At 37.3% G+C, this 17,727-nt stretch overlaps 1 non-coding gene across 1 annotated transcript; it reads left to right on the top strand.

The window, feature by feature from the left end:
- The first annotated feature begins 17,163 nt into the window (after positions 1-17,163).
- On the top strand, positions 17,164-17,271 carry LOC131147405 (small nucleolar RNA R71). Its single transcript, XR_009134787.1, has one exon. It is a non-coding gene; the product is annotated as a small nucleolar RNA R71 (small nucleolar RNA).
- Positions 17,272-17,727: the final 456 nt, after the last annotated feature.

The following is a 17,727-nucleotide window of genomic DNA, read 5'->3' as shown; positions in this document are numbered from 1 at the left end:
AACCTCCCTGATCATCCGTGTGAAGAACAGGTCTTTTGTACATCGGTGGCTCGAACAACGATCCTGAACATTCGTTGAAATCCACAATAGGCATCCCATGAACCTCCGCACTCGTGTATTTTTTAATACCTTTTTACGCAATCATATCATAATGACGTGTTTGTTGGGTGTCTTCCTCTGCTTCAACCACATGCTCAGCAGACGTCCTCGTCTGCCTATCCGTGGAGACACCTATGTGAGGAATGATTTCGACATATAATTGCATAGTTAAATATGTCGGACCTATGCAATGTGCATCCAACATAATGCGTAAACCATAATCATCAGTTAGAGGAATAACCTCACAAAGGACTGTATCATTGAATCCTCGCATAAGGTATTTTGCGGTCACCCGCAATGCATATTGATTTGGATCAATATGCAAATATTTATAAATCTTTGAATACAATTTATTTAATTTACACCTATAGTCAATTTGAATTGGTCGAATCGGCTAAGTATTATAATTAGCACCATCTACTCCGGTGATAATTTTCATCCCTATATATAACAACACCATCACCATAACACTGCTTGAACTTCTTGTCATTTAGATTGACCCTTAGGAAATAGAAAAGACCTACGAAAAACAAAATTGTATATTCAAGCGCATGACACAACAACTCTTTTCATTATTGGTAAGCTAATTTATGAACTTTTGTAAACGCATTTGGCCTACTTGTTTTCCTTACTAAACATATGTTGTCTATGAAGGTGTTAATAATGAATTACGTTGTCTTATAGTTATCGTATAAATGACCTATGTATTATAACTTGTTTTGATTATGTCAAATCCAATTAGATCTTTATTTTTTCAGGATTGGGAATCCACACTTTTGAAATCCAACAATGTAAACAAATTAACAAAAACATGCAAATACTAATTTTACTTTTCATATTTAAAACAAAAAGAGAACTTCATTTGAATTTTCCAAAATGTTAGTTATATTTCGAAATATACAACACATGGGCTACTTTTCTCTCAAAAAATCTAAAAACTATGTAAGGACAATTTTGTTTGGTTTTTGCATAAGTATCCTGTCCATGAATGCATCAATTTTTTTTTTTTTTTCAGTTTTGGTAGGAAATACAATATTTCTATTATTAAATAAATAAACCCAAAAAAAATTTCAATAATATTTCTTATTATTGCCTTCATTTATCTCCACCATCAATAATATTCCCCCTCCTAAAAAATTGATCATTTGGTCATAGTTTAAATCTTAACAATTTTTGCTAAAGCAGTGAGTGTGTACTTATTATTATTTTCAATAGAAAAAAAAAAAAATCAATTGTAACATAGTAATGAGGTGTAGGTATTTTTTCTTAAGGGAAATATATGGGAAAAAAGAACCTAATATCAACTAAATTTTGTATTCATTTGATTTTTCATTTGTTTATATGTTTAAGAATCAATGGTTTAATGCCACCAAACAATTTTCAAGTAAAAAAAAATTAAAATACCAAAAAATCCCATTGATGTTTTAGAGTAAAGGGAGACCATGATGATCTCTTTGAATAGATACAAAACATGGATTGCATTTTTTTATATTTTAAAAACTAAAAAAAACTTTTTAAAAATGGACACCTAAAAATAATATATTCCTTTAAATTTTAAAAAAAATTATAGACTGAGACGGTAATTTATTTGAGCTAAAAAGAAATCAATATGGTAGGAGATAGTTGGTAATTATATATTAAGTATCAACTACTAAATTCAAATATGGTTAATTCTAAATTTTAACTTGATCCAACCACTAAATCTGAATACTAAATTATTTTAATATCTTAATAGTATTGTTTTCAGTTTTAACCATTTGAACTGTATAAAATAGAATTTTGTAAAATTAAGATTACTGCATAAATCAAAATTTTAGTTAAACATAAACCATTTTTCTCCTAATATGTATTTAATAATTTTTAAAAAATTATATAATTTCTCACTACATGAAAATAAATTTTAATTTTAAGAATATTTCAAAGAGTGAATCATCCATTATGTTGCCACATTCTTGCCCCACATACACACATTATTAATTAGTTTATATGAATTTTAATGTTGAAAAGCACTTATTGATTTATTTATTTATTTTTTTCCTTTCATATCTATGAGAGCAAAAACTGTAGTAGTTTGATATAGACAAATTATTCAAACAACTAATTACAACTTCAATAAGAATCAAACAAGTAAGAAAAATCAAACATAGCAGGAAATACATGTTACAAGAAATACAATATCATCAAGCAAATAAACAACAAAATTAGAATAACCCTAACCTCAATATTGTGTAACAGATTCTCCATAAAATAAAAATTATGAGCAGGAAATGGTTGAAAAAATAAAATACCTCATCTCCCCCTTTTATACCTTCTCCCCAACGTTCAACGAGCAACGGTCGGCGACTCCAACGGTCTCCTGCTCTCCCATCCAATCGTCCGGCAAGTCTGCAAAGTCCTCTTTTGTCTACTCTACAAAGCCCCTCGTTTCTCCACTGCTCATTCATTCATGAGCAAAGGAAGGAGGAAAGTCAATATGTAAGCAAAACTTGTTGGATGGTCCGGAGAGTTTTGCCACGCGTCCAACGACGGATGGACGAGTGAAACCCAATTCCGAAGTAAATCTCGCTGGACCTGTAGCGGAATGTTGAAGGGAAGAGAGGGGATCATGAGAGAGAGAGAGAGAGAGAAGATAAAGGAAGTTTCATTCCTCTAATTGAAGGGAAATGATGTGACGTCTATTACGATGAGACCTGCTTTATAACATAGGCCAATAACAAGTTACAACTCAACATCCGTGACGTAGGGTTGCTTAAAATGAAAGAAAGGAGGCTTAATATAATAAAATTGTAGTTGGGTGACCTTAGGGCAATAAAATTAAAATTTAGTGATATCAAGATTTTTAATTAAAAGTTGAGTGACCATGGATATATTTTACCCATGACTTCTTAACATTAACTTAAGATTGAATGGCTTTGCTAGCTAACTAAGTATGAAATAATCAATTAGTTATAGAATATATAATCCCATTTTTAAAAATTTGAAGTTTGAACCTTTGATTTGAATTTGTGTGGATTTAAATTAAATGAATTATAAAACCATTATGAATTGTAGTTGGGTGACCTTCACTCATATTAAAGTTTAGTGGTATAAATTTTTAGTTAAAATTTCAATGACTACGGGTGCATTATACTTGTTAGATTGATCCACATATTAACTAATGTTTTTGGAAACTTTTCCGAAGGTTTATATTGGATCTTGGCATTTCAATTTTATACTTTGATGATAAAATTGATTTTGGCTTGAGCAATAACATGCAAAAGCAATTGGATGCATCTTTCCAATGAGCTACGAGACACTTGGACCATGGTAAAGAATATTCCAACAAATAGGCCAAAGGAAGCACATATTTTGTCTGACAAATTACCTATCCAATTAGACCATAAATTCATGAATTGTTTCATTAAAATAATTATAAAGCATAAATCAATGAATAAATGAGAGATGAATATTGTTTGCATTAGAGAGCCCATGGGTGGGCTTGATACACATGAATAAGTACCAACTTGATTCAAAAGTTTAAACCTATTGGGTCTTGGGCCAAACCATGTATATAAACATCCATCATCCACTCAAATTTACCAATGTGGGACAAACTCACAAGTGAAATTCTCAACAATCTCCCCCTCACTTGTGAGTTTCAACTACTTCCCCTTGAACGGAAACCGTCTCCCTTCTGAGAGTAAGCCTAATTCCCTAACAATTGTTCAAGTGGGCCTTACCACTGGTGCCTTACGTGCGTCGGATTGTATTCTACATGCCACCAAACTAATCCTACCTCTCACGTCTTGACCATATTCGAATATATCCCCAGCCTAAATGATCCTTATTGGCCTTAACCACACACTTGGTCCACCAATTGTTAGCACGTCAGGAGAAGTAGTTTCACGTCTCAACCTTTTACAATGTCGCTCAACCAGAGTTATGAACTGTCAGACTTTGATACCATTTGTTAGCACTAAAGTAGCCCATGAGTGGGCTTGATACACATGGGTGAACACCAACTTAACCCAAAAGTTTAAGCCTATTAGGTCTTGAAGCCAACTATGTATATAAGCACCCATCATCCACTCAAATTTTTCAATGTGAGACAAACTCACAAGACACACACACACACACATGTTATGATCAATAAAATATAATTAAAGTCTTTTAATATCAAAACATATAACTATATCATCCAAAAGAAACAAAAATTAGGTCAACAACTACTTAAATTTTTATTTTTATTTTTAAAAAAGACTAAGGGCGCATTCATCATCTATGATATTGACCCGAAAACCCCAAATCCCAAGTTGAATACAAACTTGCAAAAAACTAAAAATAAAAAGAAAATAAAAAAAAAAAGCATAGGAATTATAGGAGTCCTTGCTAGCTTCTTGCAAAACAATTGACTCTTAATATATATGCATGTATATACATACACACATTTATCACTACAAAAAAATTGGTTTTTAGTGACGAAAGTATTAGTGATGAATTCAATTTCATCACTAAAAGTTGGAATTGGTGACGGTTTTTAAGAACCGTCACTAATAGTGTAAGCATTAGTCACAGTTTTATCAGCCGTCACTAATACAACACTATTAGTGATGGTTTTAAAACCGTCATTAATACTTTCGTCAGTAAAAATAGTGCGATAATCAATTTTCGGGAAAATATTAGCGACGATTTTAGTGTATTAGTGACGGTTTTGAAACCATTACTACTAGTTTTTTTGTTTAAAAAATATTAAAAAAGAAATGATAAAGGGTATTAGTGATGGTTAGAAAGAACCGTCACTACTAAGTAGGTATTAGTGACGGTATAGAAACCGTCACTACCAATGTTTTTATAAAAAAAATATTAACATAGAAATAGTTAAGGGTATTAGTGACGGTTTGGGAGTATCGTCACTAATAAGTAGGTACTAGTGACGATTTTGAAACCGTCACTACTAGTGTTTTTATTTAAAAAATTATTTAAAAAAATTAGTTAAGGGTATTAGTGACGATTTGTGAGAACCGTCACTAATTATAGGGTATGACAGTTTTGAAATCGTCACTATTAGTATATTTATTAAAAAAAATTTGTTAAAAAATTATATAAGGATATTAGTGACGGTTTGGTAGAACCTTCACTAATAAGGGATTATTAGACACGGTTTCAAACCGTCACTACTAGTTTTTTATTTTAAAAAAAAGAAAAGAAATAGTTATGGGTATTAGTGACGATTTTGTAGAACCTTTAGTGACGGTTTTGAATCCGTCACTACTACTTCAGACTTTGGTTCCAAAAAATTCCTAATGGCCCCTAACCCATGCTGCGGCTCTTACCCTTTCCTCGCTCATCTTTGACCTCTCGGCTCTCCCTTTCTTAAATCTCAATCCTCTCCTCTCCTCTCGTGCGCTGCTACGTGCTGGATCTATCGGTGCCGCGAGCCTGCGAAGTGCGAACGATCCCCAGCTCGAGTCGTCGTCTCCTCTAGGCTCCACAGACCACAGCCACAGGCATCAGTCATCCCCGTCGTCTCCTCCAGGCTCCCGCTGCTCCACGGTAAGAAATGTGTTTAATGTTTCTAATGTGTTTGTTTTTTAAAGTTGTAGCTCCCCATCTCTCCTCCTCTATCTGCTTTAATTTGTTCTTCCATCGCCCTTCTTTATTTATTTATTTTTTATTTTCCCTATTTTGTACCATATATTATGGTGACGATGATGATTTATTAAAGGGATTTTATTGATTAAAAATTAAGTGCTATTCGTTTTTTTTTTTTGGGAATTCATGAGTAGATGTCAGCTGTTCCTGAATTCTTAATATTCAGAAACATTATTTCCATGCTTGGAAAACACTTTGATTTGTTGATACAATAGGACCCTTTAACTAAGTTACCTCAAGTTATACCTCAAGTTACCTTGCTAATGGGTACTGCAGTTGGGATAGGAACAACAAATCCTACTCCCTCCATCTCTCTTTCTTCTGTTATGTACATTCCTAAATCCTCCTTCAATCTTATGTCTGTTAGTAAAATTAAAAAGTCTCTAAATTGTTCTGTAAAATTTCTTGATTTCGTTGTTATTCAGTATTTGAAGATGAGGAAGATGATTGGCATAGGACATGAGGCTAGTGGACTTTACTACTCTGAGCTGCTCTCTCCTATTGCTTGTTGTCATGGTTATACATTATTGGGCATGTTAAAACAACTAGTTCCTACTATGCATTCCATGTCTAGCCTTGAATGTGAGTCTTGCCAATTTGGAAAGCATCACTATCTTCCCTTTGTTTCTTGAGTCGGTAAACGAGTTGTTAGCCCTTTTATGTTTGTTCATTTCGATGTTTGGGGTCCTAGTAGTGTCACATCAAAGTTGAGGTTTTAGTACTTTGTTACATTTGTCGATGACTACTCTAGAATGACTCTGTTGTATTTAATGAAAGATAATTTTGAATTGTTCAATATCTTTTCTTTTCTCAAATAAGGACTCAGTTTGATATGCTAGTGCAGTTACTTCATAGTGATAATGCTAAGGAGTGCTTCATACTCACTGCCTATATGACTAACTTTGGCTTGATCCATCAATTATCTTATGCCCAAACGTCACAAAAAAATGGAGTTGCAAAGTAGAAAAACAAACATATTCTTAAAGTCACTTGAATCCTATTGTATCAAATGAATGTCCCCAAAATTTTTTGGAGTGATGTTGTGCTTATTGCTTGTTCTCTCATCTCAATGGTTTTATTTACAAATTGAATAGCTCCCTAATATGTCAATGTTGCTTGATTTGTTTAAGTTTCAAACTTGAATAGCTCCCAAATATGTCAATGTTGCTTGATTTGTTTAAGTTTCAAACTTGGGAATTATTGAAGAGGTGGCTTTTTGCAGTATGAGCCAGCCATGTTTCTAGAAGTATAGAGTGGCTATGTGTGTGTACCATAGCTTGCAAAAACTACAAATTAGTCAATAAATGTTTTGATGTATAGGGCGGAGGCTAAGATAAAGATGTTGAAGCAGTCTTGAGTCCAAACTCAGGAATAGACAGGGGAGAGGAGAGGTGCATAAGTGAAGACTTTTGGCTTTAGCACCTATGCAACATGAAACTAGGAAATTCTGAGCTATGTGTTTGGTCACATGCAATGATGGTAAATGATTGTGGTACAAAGAAAAAAGAGTATGATTCATAATGCAAGCCTAAAAATAGGAAGAATCAAAGCTGAAAGTGACTATCAACTTAGTTGAAGTAACTCACCAACTTGTTTTTAACCATTGATTGGGAAAAAAAAGGAAAATCTGAAAGAGATCCATACATCTAGGGAGAGTCCCATCTAAAGAGGAAAAACCAAAGAGGGAGGGAAGGAGGAGGGAGGGACACAGATTAAGGAAAGAAAGTCTTCAAGCCTTTGAGAGAGAAGAGGCTTTGATTCGTCAAGTACATGTAATTTATTTATGCATTTTTATCTAAAAATTGAAATTCTCAAAAGGTTTACACCTTAATGCCATAAGGCTTATGCCTTGCCTACTTATCACGGGCTCCTTATGCAAAAATAATTATTGTCATTTCATGTGTGCATCGAAGCTTAGACCCGTTTAATAATGGTTACTATACATTCATACCTCATCGTACATGTGGGACAAATCAATTGTTAAAATTCAATTAATTATTAGTCATATTATGTAGACTAATAATCAATTGAACATGTCGATTATTTGTTTCATTTACGATTAGTCATGTTTGTATTTGAACCATTATTGAACTGCCCAATGTGGACAGTTTAGGAAGTTGTATTTACATTCTTGTCATCGTTTATGCTTTTGTCATTGTCATTATATATTTCGATTGCGTCTCTACTTGTGTTCTCTGGGTGCATAGTGGGGTGTGGTGACAACTTTTTAGTGATGGAAAACTAGCAGGTGATGTGCACTTCCCCCATCTCGTGTACTTGGAGAGCTATGGGGAGATGCTGTTGAAATTTATAATGACTACGACGAAGGAATTTGAGCGAATGATCGCAATGTAATTGCAACATTCCTGAATGGGATAGGATCCGTACCCTTTAGACGGAAGGTGGTTGATTATAGGATTCACAATGCATGCGTCATAAACATTCTGACAATGTAATCAACACCATTTACTTGAACATGTTATAGGGAATTAATGAACATGGTTAAGAGTTGGATGAACGCTCGGGTAGGTTTTTGCCAGAATATGTGAAAGGGGTACATGATTTCATAGAGTTCACGCGTTCTCGTGGTAATGGTGCTAGTAGAGTAAGGTGTCCTTGCAAGAAATGCCAAAACATAACATTCAAACACATTGATCTGGTCCATTCACATTTATTAGACTTTGGAATGGAGAAAAGGTACACAAGATGGGTATTCCACGGTGAAGATTACGCAGTTCAGAGCGATGATGATGACGATGAAGATGAGGGGGCAAATATAGTAGGTGGTGATACACGTTCGAAAGGGTTAATCGAAATGTTAGGTGACTGACTCACTCGAAAAATGAGCAGCTCGGAAGCTATCCCAAGTATAGGAGTTCTGTCGTGTAATATTAAGCCCAAGGGCTAGATCGTCTCCTCAGGGAATGCGTTTTAATCTCAGATTTTACGTTCGTCCAATCGAAAACAAAAATGCACTGAACTTGGTTCAGATTCGGGGTTTTTCAAAATTTTGGAGAGTTAAACAAAAACTTAAATTAAAATCCTAAAACTAGCATGCTTCAATTTAAAGAGTACGTAGGAATGGAAACTCTAATCTACCTAAGGGAACATCAAAACACGCGCTCATTAAAAATGGTAACATTGATCATGGAATTAAAGCACATAATGGAAACTCAATTAGACACAAACGCACATACTAAAATCGAACCTTTAACAAAACTACGAAAATTAAATCAAGCATCATATTTTAAATGCAAACACAAATTCAACGAGAATTTAAAGCACGCAAACAATGACGAAATATAATAAAAACATGAGTTTTTGCTCAAACCGACCCTAACTAAACCACGCTTCGGTAAAAAGACTGAATTTAAAAAAAAAACAACTTCAAAAAGAAAACACTCTTTTTTTTCTTTTTATATTTTCTCTTTTCATTTAATTATTTAGTTAGAAATAAAACGGAATTTAAATTGAAGGAACAATAAACAAATAAAAGAAACTAAATCAAATTCTTTCAACCTAATGACAACATTAATTAAGAGAACATAAACATAAAACAAAAATCAAAATTAAACTTCACTCAAACAATTTAAAAATTACTTAACAACAATTCAAAATAAGGTTTTCAAAACTCTACTAACTAACTAAATAAGAAGAAAGGAGTTATTTTGCTGCAATCAACAATAAAAGAAAGAGAAAAAAAAATGGAGAGATATGTATAGCTGCTGGAACAGGGGCTGCCACGGCTGGAGTTGTTGGAGTTGCAGAGACACACGGCTGCTGTGTTTGTTGGTCTGCTGGAGCTGCTGTGCTCTGGTAGGATTGCTGTGTTTGCTGGTCTGGAGATTGGAGAGCTGCTGGAACAGGGGGCTGTGCTGCTGTTGTGCTGGTGTTGATGTGGCCGAGAGCTGCAACTGCTGTTGGGACCTTGAGGGCTGCTGTGTGGAAGGCCGAGAGTGCTGCAGAGCTGCTGCTGCTGTAGTCCTGCTGTGGCTGTGTTACTGTGCAGCCGTGGCTACTGCTGCTGTGTGTGGTGTGTGGCAGCAAGGGTTGCAGCAGCTGGTGTGCTCGGGTGGACTAGCAGGGGACAGCAGGGAAGGCTCTCGAGTTTGGCTAGAGCAGAGGGAGTTTTAGCAGGAAAACAGAGGAGGAAGAAGATGGGAATGGGGAAGAAGAAAAAGGAAAAAGAAGAAGAGAAATAATGGAAGATAGAAAGGCTAAAAGAAAATACCAAAAGAGAAGACAGGAATAGCAAAGAAAAGTAAGGAGAAGAGAAGAAGAAGAAGAAGAAGGAGAAGAAGAAGAAGAAGAAGAACAGAGGAGCGTGACCAGAGAGGCTACGCTGAAGGAAGGGTTTAAAAAGAGAAAAAAAGAAGAAGCCCTACCCAATTAGCCAACCCGACCCGGCTATGCATGGCCGGGTCACATCAACTATCTAATTTTTTAATTTTTTTTCATTTTATTTATTCTCTGTTCGTTGCAAATTCTGATCTTCTGGAGCTTGTATCTCACAAAATGCAAAACAAAAAAGTTGTAGATGATCCTTTTCTCTTTCTCTAGAAATTTGAATCATCTCAATCGGAGATCGGACAGAAAAGTTATGCATGAAATACAAACATGTATCGGTTTTGATTCCTGAGAATTTTCCTGCGACAAAAAAATACCAAAACTTCATAAATAGTGCAATAAATTTCAAGAATGATGATTTTGGCACTTTATTAAAATATTGGATAATTTTGGACATTTAATTAAAAATATAAATGGTAAAACCCGAGTTGAACGTCCAATTACGCAGTTTCGGTGCGTAATCACACCCCCCAACTAACGTTTTGCTAGTCTCTAGCAAATGACGTGAATGAATCTCAGGGTGGTGTCTACAACTACATACTCCAGTAATCATGAAATCAATGCACATGCAATACAAGCATACCACTTCACATACAAACATAACTGAATTTCACACAAGCTCGTTCATATTCAGTATACACAACTCCAAAGCACGTCACTCATGCAAGTTTCATTGTTTATATGTGATTTGAGAGTAGTGTACTCACTTAAAGTTAATCAGTGGCACATTCAGAATTAATGCAATCATATAAGTTCGAGTATAAACAGGTAAACTCTCGAGTTGTGTGTGATGTGTGTGACTCAATACACCTAGGATGCTAGTGGACACCTACAGAACGGTCGCTTTGACTTTGCCTAACTGATATACCCTCCAAAACACTCAAAGAAAATGGGTTCACTTATCATATGTGAGGAGGAGTGTCGCGATCAAACATCCCACATATTAAAAGGAACAAAGCTAAGTATGTGGAGTGGACTAGTCTGGAAAGGATCTAGCCTATCTATGAGGTGTCGGGTCCTTCACCCTAGCATCTTCTCACCTACTCGCCATATCCAACTGAGACCACCCTAGATCAACTCATTCACAAACTTGTCGTGAATACATCCGAGGCATTAACCGGTTGAAGAATCTTCATACGTGGAAAATATGTGTCGTCCTTGACTTTTTGTGATATGTATTTGGGCCGGCATTGACATTTCATTTCATGCGCATGTGTATTGCTTATTCTTTTTTTCCACTCATTCTTCATTTTCTGTCTTTTCTTGATCAATAAGGACAATCATAACACTTCTTTTGTAATCTTCATACCATCAATGGGAATTGAGCTCGAATAGGGGTCCATGAATTAAGTCTATCTCTAGGGGTGGCTCAGCCTTCACATCTTGAGTAGGCTACAAGACATAGGTTTCTATCTCCCCACTAGGTGTCACCTCTAGGCTAGCAAATCAAAAATAGAGACTAGTGTACAAAGGAATCATCCAAAAAAAGAGAATTGAGTTCTATGAACTCTGATTTGATATTAACGCTCAAAAGGACGATAAATAGCTCAAGGATATCTCACAAGGTGTCATAGTCTCCACGGGTGCTCTCTCAGTGCTCACAAGAAACCCTAAGTGCAATGAATCACATGAGTGTGTATTCAACCTCATGAGATGCCATGTAAATACAGGAAATTATATAATCAAATTAACACGAATGTACTACCAATCGATTCTTCATGGAGTCATAAGATCATATAGAGAGAAACTACGCATGATTGACTCAAGTGTGTCATTCTGAAGTTATACACAAGTATGTGAAAGGTATGAGTCAGTGTTAAGCATGGCATAATGTAATGTAATTCCTTAGTGCTCCTCCCTTCTTTCTCTTTTTCTTTTTGATTTATTTTTTATTTTTTATTTTTTTTTATTTTTTATTTTTTTTAAACCCAGTACGTGTACGTGCACAGTGTCACATGCGAATGCTCATCCCCCCCAACTAAAGTGGAACATTGTCCTCGATGTGAAAGCGCAGGGGAAATAAAATTGTGCACTGTAAACAACTAATGGAAAAGTACTACTGACTAATGTAACAAGAAAGAAAAGGGAAAAACACAACTAAAACAAATAAATGAAAAAAAATAAAAATAAAAATAAAACAGTAGCATAGAAAGGTTAGAGGACTCCCCTAGGGTCTTGCAGAAACAAGACCTCTTTGTCAACATCGAATGGGGTCATGAAAGGCTTAAGGCGCTGTCCATTGACTGTGAAATGGTTGCCATTCTTCGGATTTACAATCTCTATCGCACCATGAGAATGAACTTTTTCAACAATATATGGACCACCCCATCGGGATTTCAATTTCCCAGGAAACACATGTAGTCGGGAGTCATAGAGTAGCACTTGTTGAGAAGGGAAAAGTTGCTTTTCCTTGATGTTCCTATCATGTAGCAACTTCATCCGCTCCTTAGCCAAACGAGCATTATCATAAGCGTCCTTGCGAGATTCATCAAGCTCGCATACCTATAATTTTCTTAAACCTGTGGCATCATCAAGTGAAAGGTGAATCTGTTTGATAGCCCATAACGCACGATGCTGAATTTCAACAGGTAAATGACATGCTTTACCGTATACTAACCTGTAGGGAGACATCCCTAAGTTTGTCTTGAAAGCTGTTCGGTAGGCCCAAAGTGCGTCAACAAGTTTTTCTGACCAGTCCTTACGGTTAGGACGCACGGTTTTCTCAAGTATCGTTTTGATCTCTCTATTGGCCAATTCAGCTTGACCATTGGTATGAGGGTGGTAAGAGGCAGAGACTTTGTGGGTTACACCATATTTTTGCATGAGTTGTTCAAAAGGTTTGTTACAGAAATGGGACCCTCCATCACTAATCATTGCCTTGGGTATGCCAAAGCGTGCAAATAACTCTTTGAGAAAACGTATGACAACCTTGTGGTCATTGGTTCGACAAGGTATTGCCTCCACCCATTTAGAAACATAGTCTACAGCGACCAAAATGTAAGAATGCCCAAAAGAAATGGGAAAAGGTCCCATAAAATCAATACCCCAACAATAAAAAATCTCAAGAGTCAATATGGGGGGCATAGGCATTTCATTCTTGGCAGTAATTTTTCCTAATTTTTGACAGGCCTCACATGCTTTACAAAAATTTTCAACATCTTTAAACATGGTGGGCCAGTAGAGTCCACTTTGTAATATTTTTGAAACAGTTTTCTTAGCAGCAAAGTGGCCTCCACATATCCCACCATGGCAAAAATGCATCACAGAATTAAATTCATCATCTGGAACACATCTACGCACTAATTGGTCAGAACAATATTTGAACAGGTATGGATTATCAAAATAATAATGTCTTACCTTAGCTAGGAACTTATGCTTGTCCTGGGTGAGCCAATGGTCTGGCATCCGATCGGTGACGAGATAATTCATAATGTCGGCGAACCATGGAGTGCGTGACACAGCAAAGAGACGTTCATCAGGAAAGTCATCATTCAAGGGAGGGGACACCAATATCTCGGGTAGCTGCAACCGAGAAAGATGGTCAGCCACAACGTTTTCCACGCCCTTTTTATCGCGTATGGTGATATCGAATTCCTGGAGGAGTAGAATCCACCTGATCAATCTGGGCTTGGCGTCCTTCTTTGCTAATAAATATTTCAAAGCAGAGTGGTCAGTAAAAATAATGACAGGTGCACCAATGACATAAGAACGAAATTTTTCTAAAGCATAAACAACAGCTAGCAATTCCTTCTCAGTGGTAGTATAATTTCTCTGAGCATCATTCAAAGTTCGACTGGCATAATAAATAACTAAAGGCTTGTTATCAATTCGTTGACCTAGAACAGCACCAAGAGCGTAGTCACTAGCGTCGGTCATGATCTCAAACGGCAAGTCCCACCGAGGAGGTTGCATGATAGGCGCAATAGTCAAATGTCTCTTTAGCGTTTCAAAGGCCTGTTGACAATCATCAGTCCACAAAAATTCAATTTCATTTTGCAACAAGGTACATAATGGTTTAGCAATACTACTGAAACCCTCAATAAAACGTTTATAGAACCCGGCATGACCAAGGAAGGAGCGAATATCCCGGACTGTCTTAGGGATAGGTAATTGAGAAATCAGCTCTACCTTGGCCCTGTCAACTTCTATACCATGCTCAAAAACCAAATGTCCAAGTACTAAAACACTACGTACCATAAATTGACATTTTTCCTCGCTTAGAAGTAAATTCTTTTCCTCACATCTTTTCAAAATCGCAATTAAATGTGTCAAACAATGATCAAAAGACTTACCAAACACAGAAAAGTCATCCATAAAAATTTCACACATATCATCTAACATATCAGAGAAAATACTCATCATACAACGTTGAAAAGTAGCAGGGGCATTGCATAAACCGAATGGCATTCTGCAGAAAGCAAAGGTACCAAAGGGACAAGTGAAGGTAGTCTTCTCTTGGTCCTCAGGTGCTACGGCAATTTGATAGTAACCAGAAAATCCATCCAAGAAACAATAAAAAGAATTACCAGCTACTTTCTCTAATATCTGATCTAGGAAAGGTAACAGGAAATGATCTTTTCGGCTAGCCGAATTCAATTTACGATAATCAATGCACATTCTCCAACCCGTTACTTTCCTAGATGGGATCAATTCTCCATTAGCATTTTCAATGACAGTCAAACCAAATTTTTTTGGAACTACCTGTGTTGGGCTTACCCATTTGCTGTCGGAGATTGGATAAATGATGTCTGCAGCTAATAATTTCAGCACTTCGTTTTTTACCACCTCTTTCATGGCTGGATTCATCCTCCTTTGTGCATCTCGAACTGGTTTTGCGTCTCCTTCGAGGAAGATGTTATGAGTGCAAATGGAAGGGTCGATACCCTTGATGTCAGCAATGGTCCATCCAATCGCTCCTCGATGCTCTCGAAGTACCTGCAATAATTTAGTTTCCTGTTCAAGAGTAAGGTGTGAAGAAATTACGACAGGGAATGTGCCGTCTACTGGACCCAAGAAGGCATATTTCAACTCGGCAGGCAATGGTTTCAACTCAAGGGTTGGAATTTCTTCTGCGGATGACTTCAGAATTTCTGGTAGGTCAATGGCCTCAAATGTAGGCTTACGCCAACTACTTGTATAACTCGCATCAAACATATGAGGACCACTATCTGGGATCTGCTCCTCTGATTCTAGTAATAATTCATCAATCCCTTCAAACTGCGCAAAAGAGTCATTTTCAAGTGCGGCATCGACATCGAGTACCGACAGTAGCTCTGAAGTGTCTAAGTCATCTATCACATCGACTGCATGAGTATCTGCGTCATCACACCCACTTGACATCCTATGAGCATTAAAAACATTCATTTCCAGTGTCATGTTCCCAAATGTGAGCTTCAGGACTTCGCTCCAACAGTTAATCAGGGCGTTTGAAGTAGCAAGGAATGGTCGCCCCAAAATGACAGGAGCCTGATAAATGGTGGAAATAGGCTGCTGTATATCCAAAACAACGAAATCCACGGGATAGTAAAATTTGTCTACCTGAACCAAAACATCCTCAACAATACCTTGTGGAGCCTTTACAGATATGTCTGCCAACTACAGCAGCATAGTAGTACTCTTCAATTCACCTAAACCCAGCTGGTCATATAATGAAGATGGAAGCAGATTCACACTACTCCCTAAGTCAAGTAGAGCTCGCCCGATACGAGATTCACCAATCATAATGGGTATCGTGGGGAGCCAGGATCTCTAAGTTTCTGTGGAGTCTAACTAAGAATCAATGCACTGACTTGCTCAGTTAAGAAAGCCTTTTTCTTCACGTTTAGTTTCCTTTTTACGGTACATAGGTCTTTTAGAAATTTTGCATATGCAGGGATTTTCTGTATGGCATCTAAAAGTGGAATATTGATTTTTACCTGCTTGAATATCTCTTGAATCTCTGTATGATACTTGTTCTTTTATCCAGGTGTCAAACGCTGAGGGTATGGGACCACCGGCTGGTATTCCTTAACTGGCTCATCCTCTTTATTATCTGACTTTGTTAAACTTGAGCTGGCCTCATCTGATTTTTCTTTTCCTTTATCTATCTCATTTGTCACCTCAGGTGTCGGCGTGGTTGTTTGTTGGTCAGTGGCCATTTCAGGACGAGGAACTTCCTTTCCACTTCGCAAAGTAATAACTGCTTTTGCTGACTCAAACGTATCCCCTGAAACATTGTGCACTGACTGTTGTGGCTGTCTATATACCTGGGGGTTAGGCTGAGGCTGTGCAGGAAATTTTCCTTTTTCCAGGGTATTGAGCTGTGTACTCATCTTGCTTACGGCATCTTTTAGTTCTCCATTGGTCGTAACCTGCATTTGCATGAATTGCTGGAGCATGGTTGCCACCTGCGCTACACTATCATCTGAAGCTTTCTTTACTGGAATGGGGACTAATGCTGGTTGGAATCCTGGTGGTGCATAGCTCTGAGAAAACTGTTGCGGTTGATACTGCGGTGGAGGAGCTACGACTGGATTGTATGTCGGTTGCGGAGGCGGTGCATATGATTGAGGTGCCTGCTGATACCGTGAAGATGATGGACCAGGCTGATCATTTCTCCATTGGAGGTTTGGATGATTCCGCCACCCCGGATTGTAAGTATTTGAGAGCGGCTGATTCTGCGTCTTGTTAACCCAATTTGCCGATGACACCTGATCGGATCTGCTCTCTTGCAACACAGGTAAGAATTGACAATCCTGAGGTCTGTGGTCTGAAGTCTCACAAATCGTGCAAATCTCAGCTTTCGACTTTTCCGATTCCATGACTTCCAATTTTTTAGATAACGCAGCTACAAGGGCCTGTAAGCTAGTGTCCTCTTTAACCTCATATCTGCCCCCTCCACTGATTGCTCGGATGGGTTGGGCAGCTATCGGCACCCGTTCTGGTCGTGCGTTCCACTGCTGGGCACTCTCAGCGAGATAGTCTAAAAATGATAAGCCCTCGTCTGGTTCCTTACGGAAGAACATCCCATTGCACATAGAATGGACAAATTGTTTGCACACAGGGGTTAAAGCAGTAAAAAAATAATTCACTAACCTCCACGATTCGAAACCATGGTGCGGGCATATGTTCATCAAGTCCTTGAATCTCTCCCAACATGCTTGGAATGTCTCGCCATCTTTTTGCATGAACTGACTGATCTGCTCCTGTAGGTACTGAGTTCTCTGAAGAGGAAAAAATTTATGTAAGAACTCACGCTGCATTTCAGCCCAGCTAGTAATAGAGTTAGGGCGCAAAGAATTAAACCAGATTTTTGCCTTGTCTTTCAGAGAAAAGGGGAACAAACGCAGTTTAATGTATTCATCAGTCCCAGCCCTATTAATAAAAGTGGTGCAAACCATCTCAAAGTCTGTCAAGTGTTGGTACGGACTCTCAGAGTCCATCCCGTGAAATTGGGGAATCATAGATAACATGCCATGCTTAAGAGTGAAATTCGGTGCATCCTGTGGCAACACCAAGTATAGGAGTTCTGTCGTGTAATATTAAGCCCAAGGGCTAGATCGTCTCCTCAGGGAATGCGTTTTAATCTTAGATTTTACATTCGTCCAATCGAAAACAAAAATGCACTGAACTTGGTTCAGATTCGGGATTTTTCAGAATTTTGGAGAGTTA

Source organism: Malania oleifera, chromosome 1 (genome assembly GCF_029873635.1).
Source record: "Malania oleifera isolate guangnan ecotype guangnan chromosome 1, ASM2987363v1, whole genome shotgun sequence".
Classification (NCBI taxonomy): domain Eukaryota; kingdom Viridiplantae; phylum Streptophyta; class Magnoliopsida; order Santalales; family Ximeniaceae; genus Malania; species Malania oleifera.
The sequence above is the reverse complement of the archived record's forward strand: the minus strand, read 5'-3'. Positions and strand labels throughout refer to the sequence as shown.